The sequence below is a fragment of the Phyllostomus discolor genome, chromosome 7 (genome assembly GCF_004126475.2).
Source record: "Phyllostomus discolor isolate MPI-MPIP mPhyDis1 chromosome 7, mPhyDis1.pri.v3, whole genome shotgun sequence".
Lineage (NCBI taxonomy): Eukaryota > Metazoa > Chordata > Mammalia > Chiroptera > Phyllostomidae > Phyllostomus > Phyllostomus discolor.
This window is the reverse complement of record NC_040909.2, coordinates 13,252,064-13,263,712: the sequence shown is the minus strand read 5'-3', so window position 1 is coordinate 13,263,712 and position 11,649 is coordinate 13,252,064.

The following is an 11,649-nucleotide window of genomic DNA, read 5'->3' as shown; positions in this document are numbered from 1 at the left end:
TACATATAAATGAGTAAAAATTTATTTTAACCATTTTTAAGTATACAGTAAAGTGGTATTGACTATGTTCATATTGTTGTATAATCATCACCATCACTCATCTCCAGAAGTCTTATCATCTAACAGAACTGAGAAATTATTTAATACCAATGAAATGATAACTCCCTGGTTTTCTCTCTTTTCAGCCACTGGCAACCATGATTCTACTTTCGTCTCCATGAATTTGACCACTCTCAGTACTTCAGGTAAGTGAAGTCATACAGTATCTGTTCCTTTGTGACTGGTTGATTTCACTTAGCGTAATGTCCTCAAGGTTCATCCATGTGGAAGCATGTGTAGTAATTCCTTTCCTTTATAAGGTTGAGTCATACCATGGTATTCACCGCATTTTGTTTACCCATTCATCTGCTATGAGCACAAGTGTACTAATATCTCAAGACCCTGTTTTCTGTCCTTCTGAGTAGCATCCAGAAGCAGAAATGCTAAATCATATAGAATTCGATCTTTAGCTTTTTGTGGAAATTTTCCACAGAGGCTATACCATTTTATGTCACCACCAACATTCCAGAAGTTTCTCAGTTTCTCTACATCCTACCAACACTTGTTATGTTCTGACTTTTTAAATAGCTATCCAAATGGCTGTGAGGTGGCATCTCTGTGTAAATTTGATTTGCATCCCTTGATCAGTGGTATTGAATGTTGTTCCAAATGATTATTGACCGTTTGTATATCTTCTGTGGAATAATGTCTATCAAGTCCTTGGGTTGTTTTTGAGTCATTTGTTGTTGAGTTTTATGAATTCCCTATATATTCAGGGTATCAGATGTATAATTTGCAAATATTACCTCCTATTGTTGGTCATTTCTCCACCTTGTTTACAGCATCCTTTGCTGCACTAATGCAGGCGGCCGGGTTTATGTGGTGGGGACTTGTGGGTGTGGCCCTCTGGTTGCTCCTGTTCCCTCCGTAAAATACACATGAGGGTGTCTGCTCGTAGTGAATGTGGAGCGGAAGCAGTGACATTTTCATCTGCTCGGTGTTTTTGTTTGTTTTAGATTTGGTTTTAAATATATTGAGTCTTGGAAAAGATATCAATGAATAAAACTGTGAGATGTGACTGATACTTTCCAAGAGAGTATGTAGAGCTTTCTAAAAGTCTCCTCTGGATTCCACCATTGGAACATGAGAGAATGAGTGCATGTCAGCTTTGGGAATTTTCTCTTAGAACCACCGACAATGGGACATGCCAGGCAGAAGACCCCAAGGGGCATCTAAGTCCAGTAATGTCTTTACTGACCTGCATACATCCTCGCACATTTACAGAGCCAGGAGTGAGGAAACAGCCAGCCACACGGTGTTTAAGAGCAGTGAACAGGTATTAGACTTTCAGAATACACAGTTTCCCAAGTAATAATCATTTCATGCAATTTGTCAGGAATGAGTGCTCATCTTTCTCTGAAGGTAAAAGATTACAGAAGGATAGCCAGGCGGAGAAGGGTTTCCATTTAAACAATAAACTCTAGACACCCTTTCTAGGTAAATGACCTGAAATCTATTCCATAATTATGACAAATAGGAGACAGCACCACCACATGTCGAGCTCATTAGCACCCTGCATCTCTACTGAGACGAAATTCAAGTGATCATTCATCATTTCAATTGTATTAGCCACCATTTGTCTGTATTATTTTAACATTAACCTTTCTCACCTAATATCTTTCAACAGGATGCACTTTAAAAAGCTCAGAGAGAAAAGGTGACTAACCTTTTTCCATGTATGCATTTGGTGTTTGGAGGGGTACATCTAGAAAGACAGAAATGAGTATTTAAGCTAAAAGGTAATCAGTCAAAACTTGAAGGTTGCTTGTATCTGGTTGATTTGTCTTGTGAGGGGATAAAGGAGACAATTATATCATACATTACATGTGACATGTGCATATGTGTGTATATACGACACACAAATTCCAATGAATAATGTAAAGTATCCCAAATCAACACTAATGTGGTGCATGGGTGAAAATCGAGCTACTGATCATTCTTTTCCCACCAAAGATACAAGTGGCTTCTGTTGCCAAAATAAGAACATTTTTAAATCCTTTTAATCCCCTCCCTACTTGGTTGGGGAAGGAGTGACAGTTGGTTCATGGGGCCTTTCCATCTCTTAAAGTACCATTAGGGAGAGAGGGTTTCTAGGTGGCGCAGGGACCCACTTGGTGCCTTACTCAGGAATGAAAACCGAGCAAGAGGAACAGACTATAAAAGTTTTCAGGGGTGTTAGGGTGTCAAGCTTCTATTCCAGGGGTGGGCAAACTCTTTCCCTAAATGAACAAATAGTAAATATGTCTGGCTCTGTGGACCATACGGTCTGCCACAGCTCCTCAACTCTGACATTGTAGCGAGCATGTGTGTGTGTACCTCTATCTAATTGTGTGTGTGTGTGTGTGTATTCCATGTAATCTCTGCAATATAGCCCCCTACCAATTGCAGAGCTTATGGGAAAAATAGAGTAGCAGAAAATCATTTAAGGACTTACGGAATTATAAAAATAGCACTGGGAAATCATGGAAAATTAAAACAAAAGGAAAAAAAGAGCAACAACACTGTTAAATCTCCAGCATCAATGATATCGTTATCACAAACATCTCAACCAGCTTATTCTTTTCAGCCTTAAAGTGGAACTTGGGCTTTTTTCTCCAGAATGAGGCCCTCTAGGTCATTTGCTTATAAGGGAGAAAGGTTCTTTAAAACTAAAAATCTGATCTAGAGTGTAGACGTCTTCACATTCAATTATTTCAGTCCTGGGGGGATATGTCTGTACAGCTCCTTCATCTGTATTCCCAGGTTCCCTGTATAATTTAACATGATGGGAAGCATGGCAGTTTTTCAAGCAACTATAACAATGGTATTAGTTTTCCGTTGCTGTATAATAAATTATCACCAGCTTGGGGACTTAAAACAAGGAACATTTATTATCTCACCATTACTGTGGGTTAGAGTCTGGCTGGTTAAACTGTGTCCCCTGCTGAGGGCCTCACTTGGCTGCAGTCCAGGTGTCAGCCACGGGTCCCTTTGGGGAGCGGGGGTCCTCGTTCAAGCTCGCATGGCTGCCAGTTGTCAGGTTGTCAGTGGGAGTGCTGCCCAGAGCTCTCGCCGTGTGTCTTTCTCACAGGGTCTTACACAAGCCTCCTAATCACATCGCAGCTGCTTCTTCTAGGCTAGGAGAAAATCTCTACTTTAGCCTGCTCACTGGATGTCTCTTTTGATTATTAAATGTTTTATTTATTTATTTTTAGGGAGGGGAAGGGAAGGAGAAAGAGAGGGAGAGACACACGAATGTGTGAGAGAATCGTTGATCAGGTGCCTCTCATACACGCCCCCACCTGGAGACTTGGCCCACAACCCAGGCGTTTGCCCAGACAGGGAATCAAACTGGTGACTTTTCGGTTTGGGGACAATGCCCACCCAACCCACTGAGCCACATCAGTCAGGGCAGGAACTTATAACATAACCCAGCACAGGGCCCAACTACATTCAAGAACAAAGCACTATAGAAAGGTGAGAGTCATCAGAAGCCGCCTTAGGGCGCCATACCAACTAGCCACTGCTGGCTCTAAAAGAAGGTATTTTTGTAGGACTTTCACCTTTGAAAATCATACTTTATATTTGAGTTGCTTTCTCTTTACATTTGAAGCAACTTACCTGTGGATGTTTAAATAATTAATTTTTTCCTAGAAAAAATCTCATGTGAACCAATATTTTTTGTTATAATCACACCACGCCTGTGTTTACCAAGTGGATGTGAGATAATTTGGGGTAAAACATGAGTTGCCATTAAACAGTTGCGTTTGTCTCACTTTGTCCTGCAGATGGCCTCTGAAGTCCTAATGTAATAAGCCAGGACGGGAGAAGAATACTGGAAGATTGTCAGGCAGTAGGTGTCCCTGAGTTGTTTGGGATAAAGTAGGACATGGCTGTGGGCTCCCTGGTTTGACTTGTTCAGAACTCCCATCATGGAGAGGATTATAAGGACAGGAGGAGTTTTAGGGGCCAAGGAGTTATATTGCCGAATGCAGGGTCCTATGATAGATAAAATGTAAGGAAAATTGAAATATATTGTATCATTTTTCAAAACGACTAATTTTAATACAAGTTTGTAGAGATTAAGGAAACACAAAAGTACTTTTTATATGAATTCCTAGATTTCTTGCTAGCAGTGTTAATGAATAATCTAAGAAAATCTCAGTCCCGACTTCCAGCCAAGATGGAGGCATAGGTAGACACACTGTGCCTCCTTGCACAACCAAGATAGGGGCAATAACAATTTAGACACAGAATAACAACCAGAACTGACAGAAAATTGAACTGTATGGAAGTGCACAACCAAGAAGTTAAAATGGACCCGTTCATCCAGACCGGTAGGAGGGGCAGAGTCGGGCAGCCAGGTGCGGGTCACAGCGTGGAGAGCAGAGAGTGTTGGGACCAGGCGCGCAAGGCATTCCATTCAGGGCGCGCACGGGGTGGGCCCTGAGCACGCAAGTGGCAGCGGGTGGACCCTGACCAAGGGGTGGCAAACTACAGACCCGGCGAGGCAGGAGTTGTGAAGCAAGGCACTGTACACAGCCCAGGGTCCCAGCGCTAGGAAATAGAGCCTTAGGATACTGATTGAAAACACCTGTAGAGGCTGAGGCACAGGGAGAGACTCCCAGCCTCACAGGAGAGGTCCTTGGAAAAACCCACAGGGTGCACAAGCCCACCCACACGGGAATCAGCACCAGAGGAGCCCAGTTTGCTGGGGGGAAGCAGCGGAAGGGACTGAGGTCCCACGGAGAGTGGAGCAAGGGCCATTGTTCCCTCTTAGACCCCACCCCCACATACAACGTCACAAGCCAGCGACTGGGGTGCCCCGTCCTGGTGAACACCTAAGGCTCCTCCCCTCACACATAACAAGCTCCACCAGACAAAGGGGGAGGGGGGAGATAGCTCAAACAGAAATGAAAGCCTCACAAGCAATACTTTTAAGCAACCGAGAGATAGCCAACCTATCAGATGCACGGTTGAAAGCACTGGTGATCAGGATGCTCACAGAACTGGTTGATTTTGGTCACAAATTACATGAACAGATGCAGGCTACGGTAAGAGAAATGAAGGAAAATGCACAGGGAACGAATAAGGATGGGAAGGAAACTGGGACTCAGAACAATAGAGGGATCAGAAGGAAGAAAGAAACAATCAAACAGGAAAGAATGGAGAAAGAAGAATTAAAAAAAAATGAGGAGAGGCTTAGGAACCTCCAGGACATCTTTAAACATTCCAACATCCGAATTATAGGAGTACCAGAAGGAGAAGAGGAACAGCAACAAGTGGAAAACTTATTTGAACAAATAATAAAGGAGAACTTCCCCACTCTGGCAAAGGAAATAGACTCCCAGGAAGTCCAGAAAGCTCAGAGAGTCCCAAAGAAATTGAACCTAAGGAGGAACACACCAAGGCACATCATAATTACATTAGCCAAGGTAAAAAGGAAGCAGAGAATCCTAGAAGCAGCAAGAGATAAGGAGACAGTAACCTACAAAGGAGTTCCCATCAGATCAGCTGATTTCTCAAAAGAGACCTTACAAGCAAGAAGGGGCTGGAAAGACGTATTCCAAGTCATGAAAGGCAAGGACCTACATCCCAGATTGCTCTATCCAGCAAAACTTTCCTTAAGAATGGAAGGGCAGATAAAGTGTTCCTCAGATAAGGCCAAGTTAAAGGAGTTCATCATCACCAAGCCCTTACTTTATGAAATGTTAAAGGGACTTACCTAAGAAAAAGAAGATAAAAAACCAAGTATAGTAAAATGACAGCAAACTCACAATTATTAACAATCACACCTAAAACAAAACCAAAAAGAAACTAAGCAAACAACTAGAACAGGAACAGACCCACAGAAATGGAGAGCACATGGAGGGTTAGCAACAGGGGAGTAGGAGGAGGAGAGAGGGGGGAAAGGTACAGAGAATAAGTAGCATAGATGGTAGGTAGAAAATAGACAGGGGGAGGGCAAGAATAGTATGGGAAATGTAGAAGCTAAAGAACTTATGACACAGGGACATCAACTAAAGGGGGGAAACGTGGGTGGGAGAGGGTGTGCAGGGTGGAGGGGAATGAAGGGGGGAAATGGGACAACTGTAATAGCATAATCAATAAAATATAAAAAGAAAAGAAAAGATAAGAAAAGAAAATCTCAGTTCCATTAGCCCCGCTTTCTCAATTCTCTGTTGTATTTATATATCACTGATGTAGTAATGTATAAATATCACTATATCAAACCCAGTTGGTTTTTTTTTTTCAATCTGTAAATGTCTGGCTTTGAAATAACATGTTTAATTCTTATTCATTAATATTGATAGTAATTCTTTTTTTATATATTTTTTATTGTAGTTCAAGTACAGTTGTCTCCATTTCCCCCCTACTCCCCGCCATCCCCACTTTCCACCCTCAGTCCTACCACACTTTGGCTTTGTCCATGTGTCCTTTGTACACATTTCTGACAACCCTTCCCCCTCCCCGTCCTCAATTATCCCCTCCCCTCTGGTTACTGTCAGTTTGTTCTTAATATCGGTATCTTTGGTTATATTTTGCTTGCTTGTTTGTTTTGTTGATTAGGTTCCACTTAGGTGAGATCATATGGTATTTGGCTTTTACCACGTGGTTTATTTCATTAGCATAATGCCCTCCAGTTCCATCTATGCTGCCACAAAGGGTAGGAGCTTCTTCTTTCTTTCTCCTGCATAGAATTCCATTGTGTAAATGTATCATAGTTTTTTTATCCATTCATTCACCGATGGGCACCTAGGTTGCTTCCAGTGCTTGGCTATTGTAAATTGTGCTGCTGTGAACATTGGGGTGCATAGGTGCTTTTGAATTAGTGTTTCAGGGTTCTTAGGGTATAATCCCAGCAGTGGAATTGCCAGGTCAAAAGGAAGTTCCAGTTTTAGTTTTTGAGGAAAATCCATACTGTTTTCCACAGTGGCTGCACTGGTCTGCATTCCCACCAACAGTATTCTAGGGTTCCCTGGTACCCTAGTTTTTCCTGATACCCTCATCAGCACTTGTTGTTTGTTGATTTGGTTATGATGGCCATTCTGACTGGTGTGAAGTGATATCTCATTGTGGTTTTAATTTGCATCTCTCTAATGGCTAGTGATCCTGAATATCCTTTCATACGTCTATGGGCCCTCTGTAAGTCCTCCTTGGAGAAGTGTCTGTTCAGGTCCTTTGCCCATTTTTTAATTGGATTGTTTGTCTTCCTGGAGTGGTAATATTGACAATGATTCTTTCTTGATATGTTTGGATCCAGTTATACCAGAATATTATGTTCTGTCCACTTGTGGTGCTTCCTACTTACTGGTTTGCTCATTTTCTTTCCGGTCTCTTTATTTCCATTGAAAAGTTTATGATTTTTTAATTATCATTTTTTAAGATAATCTCTCTTTTTGTTTGCTATTGAACATTTTTCTTTGTATTCTTATTCAGTTTACATAGTTGTAGACTTATTATTACTTATTTTGCTTAAGGCTCATTGTGTCTCTTAGACATGAGAATTTCTGCAATTAATTTTAAAAAACCCTAGCCATTGTTTCTTTGGTTATTGTCATAACCTTCTAACTTCTCTTTCTATACTCCATGTATCTTAATCTTTCCCTCATATTTTCCTCCTGTCCTCACTGTCCTCTATATTTTAGTTTAAATTTTTGTCCTGATAAAATTGTATGCATTTTAAAAAAACCCTACCTATTCCCTTTTGTCTTGATGTCTTTTCATTTCTATTTTGTCATAATAGCCTTTTACTTCTTTGTTTTCAATTCTGGAATTATTTTAAACAGAAATTTATTATAGTCACATTCAGATCCTTCATTCAGGGTTGGGTATCCCAGGAGAAAAGTTTTAATCCATTCCACCAGAGAATGGGGAAGAGCTGACTCCTTGGTTAACCTGGTCTAGTTGGCAGAGTTCCCCCCTGATTCTTGTTGCCCTTTATAGATTCCAGCTTTGTACAGGATCTCAGTTCCAATGGGGCCCCTGAAGTAAGCCCAAGGCCTTGTGTCCTGGTCATACATGGCCACTGAAACCCAAAGCCACCTTTGACTGAGGCAACGGGCCACCTGCCTTTCTTCCCCTCCTGTCCAGCCCCCAGGCCAACACTGATAGATGCTCAGAGCTCTGGTTTTAGTATTCTTTTTATGTCAGCACCTGGTGACTCACTTTTCATTCTTAAGTGCTTTTTTTAAGCCTTTAATATGTGTTTTTATTATATTTCACCTATCCTTCAAAGGAATCTGTAGCAGGAGTATTTTCAGATCATCATAAGGACACTTATTTGTTATTTTTCTATTAAAACATGCCAAGTTAAACATATTTTATATCACTTTATGGGTGTTATTTCTGGGAGGCAGTCCTCCCATTTGCTTTGTCTACTGACTTTACTATTAGCGTATATCTTCAAGTGCTTTGTTAATTTCTGCAACCTCCCCCTCAGCTGGAATTGTTGTCAAAGGTCTTATGCTGACTTGGAATGTTCCCAAGAGTTAGTCATGAGCTTTCTTCCACGGGAGCCCTGTACATTTTACAGGATGGATTTTCAGTTAATTTATTGGCTCAGAGTTTCACAAGTTTAATAATTGATTTGGCATTTTGCACCCAGAGGTAGCCTAGGCTTGTGTTTCCAGGCTTTGGCCAAATTACAGAGTGTGTCTAGACATCTTGCTTTCTAATGCTTTCATTGCAATTGCTGCTGTTGTTTTCTTTCCAGTGTTTAGGGTAAGAGAGGAAGATTATTATACTTTTTACTACACATGGGTTTCTTATGGATATTGCATCCCAGACCCAATGTATATCTGCTTATTATAGACTGTGCTCCTTTTGGTTTCATCCCCTATTTACTGCTAAGGCTTAGAAGTCCATCATCTCTCCTGGTACCTTGAATCTCCTACTTTCATCTGAGATTATCTGTTTATCTTATAAATATTTGCTGTTCTACATCAAACTAAAAAGTTTTTTTGTACAGAAAAGGAAAACATCAACAAAATAAGACAGTTCAGGGAATGGAAGAACATATTTGCTGATAGATCAGATAAGGAGTTAATATACAAAATTTATAAAGAACTTACAAAACTCAACACCAAAAAAGCAAACAACTCATTTAAAAATGGGCAAAGGACCTGAATAGACCCTTCTCCAAAGAAGACATACAGATGGCCAATATACATATGAAAAGATGCTCAATGTCACCAATCATCAGAGAAATACAAGTTAGAACCACAATGAGATATCATCTCACACCTATCAGAATGGTTGTCATCAATAAATCAACAAACAACAAATGCTGGAGAGAATGTGGAGAAAAGGGAACCCTTTTGCCCCATTGGTGGGAATGCAAATTGGTGTAGCCACTGTGGAAAGCAGTATGGAGGTACCTAAAAAAGTTAAAATTTGATCTGCCTTTTGACCCAGTCATCCCACTTCTGGGACTATACTGAAGGAACTCAAAACACTAATTTGAAAGAACACAAGCACCCATATGTTCATTACAGCATTATTTACACTCACCAAGATATAGAAGCAGCCCAAGTGTCCATCAGTAGATGAGTGGGTAGAGCAACTATGGGACATTTACACAATGGAATACTATCTGGCCATAAAAAAGAGGAATGTTTTACCTTCTGTGACAACATGGATGGACCTGGAGAACATTATGCTAAGTGAAATAAGCCAGTCAGAAAAATAAATACGTTATGCTTTCACTCATATGTGGAATCTAATGAACAAATTGAATTAACAAGTAAAATAGAGCCAGACTCATAGATAGCAAAATGACAGCTAAGTGTGGGCGGTTAAGGGGTGGAGAGATTGAGCAAAAAGGAAAAAGGACTCATGAACTTGGACAACAGTGTGGTGATTGCAGGGAGGTGGAGAGTATAAGGGGACCAAATGGTAATGGAAAAAAATACAATTAAGAAGATATAAATAATAAAAAAAAATATTTGTTGTTATAGTTTAAATGACATTAATATGTGTAAAAAATGTGCAGGAGGCAGAGGCTGTCTGTTTAACTCAGTTTGCATACTACCCCAAAATTAAGAAGCAGTGAATAAGGAAAAACACATCCAAGAAAACACGAAGAGGACTCCTGCTTGCAAGTATATTGTTTTAAGTAATGGCAGCTCTTCCATCCAATAACAGTATTGAAAAATAACCCCAAATCCATCTACAAATCCAATATACCACATTATTAAAGATGTCGTAAAGATATAGAAGCAAAGATGACAAGATGAACTAAATTTCCCATCACCAAAGAACCTTCCTGGGTGAGCAGAGATAATTCGCTATTGGTCAGATTGGGAGATGGGCGGGGACTGTGTCTTTACCATGACAACAATGCACTAGTAGAGTTTCTATAGCTACGTGGACTGGCATGGCAGACTGAAATCTACAAAATGTTTAGTTTTCCCCAAAAACTTCTGCTGGGATCAGCTCTTTGTCAGACTCCCAATAAGAAGAACACAAAGCATCAGTAGGGGGGTCTAAATACACCTTTCACATTTTTTTTTCTGGAGAGAAAAAACGGAGGTGGAGTCTAAATACACCTGCAAAGTAACTCTTATGTGGCTCAGTTGTGTAATGCATGCAGGCAAGCCACCACTAATCCTCCCTCCCACGAGGGAGCAGAGGGCGAATTCTGTGGGCGGAGAGCATACTGGGTGTTCTGAGCAGCACAGTGTAATCAAACTTGAAATCAGTAACTGGAAGTAAGTTTGGAAACTAAGAAATGAATTTCTAAAAACCTACTGATGAAATACAAATTTACAGGTAATTCTTTGAAATTTTGAATGAGAAAGCATTTTAAAAATTAAGAATCAAAACTTAATGGCTGCAGCTAGCTTTATAACTACAAATGCATATATTAGAAAACTGAAATACCAATTAGTTGAATTCCATCTTAAGAAGCTGGAACAATAGAAATAATAACCTTATGCTTATTATTAAAAATTTAATAAATTGGAAGAAAATCTTTGAAAAAGCTGAACTTACCATTATGGGCATAAGAAGAAATAGAATATATGAACATTCCTATACCTTTTAAAAATTAATAATTTAAGAACTTTTCTATAAAGAAAACTTTAAGATGAGATAGCTATCCTAGTGATTTTTCCAAACATTTAAGAAAGAAAATTTATCAAATGTTTTACAAAATCTTTCATAGAATAGATGAAAGACTCCCCAGCATACTTTATAAAGTCAACAAGATGCAGATAGGAGAACTTGCTAAATAAATTACAAGAGAAGACTCTTACACAGTGAAGTATCTCAGGAAACCCTACAAGTATTCTAGATATGATCAAATTATAATAAAATTTAAACAAAATATTATTAAAGCTATATAAAAATATACTGTGACTCAAGTAAACATTTATTCCACAAATTCAAGATTGCTTTAACATTTGAAAGTAACCAGTGGGATTCAGCACATTAACACAATAAAGGGAAAATAATTATAAGCATCTCAATTGATGCAGAAAAAGAATTGGATATAATTCATTACTAATTCATGATAAAACTCCCAGCAAAAAAAGTACCATTAAGAAATAAAAGCCTTATTCATGTAAA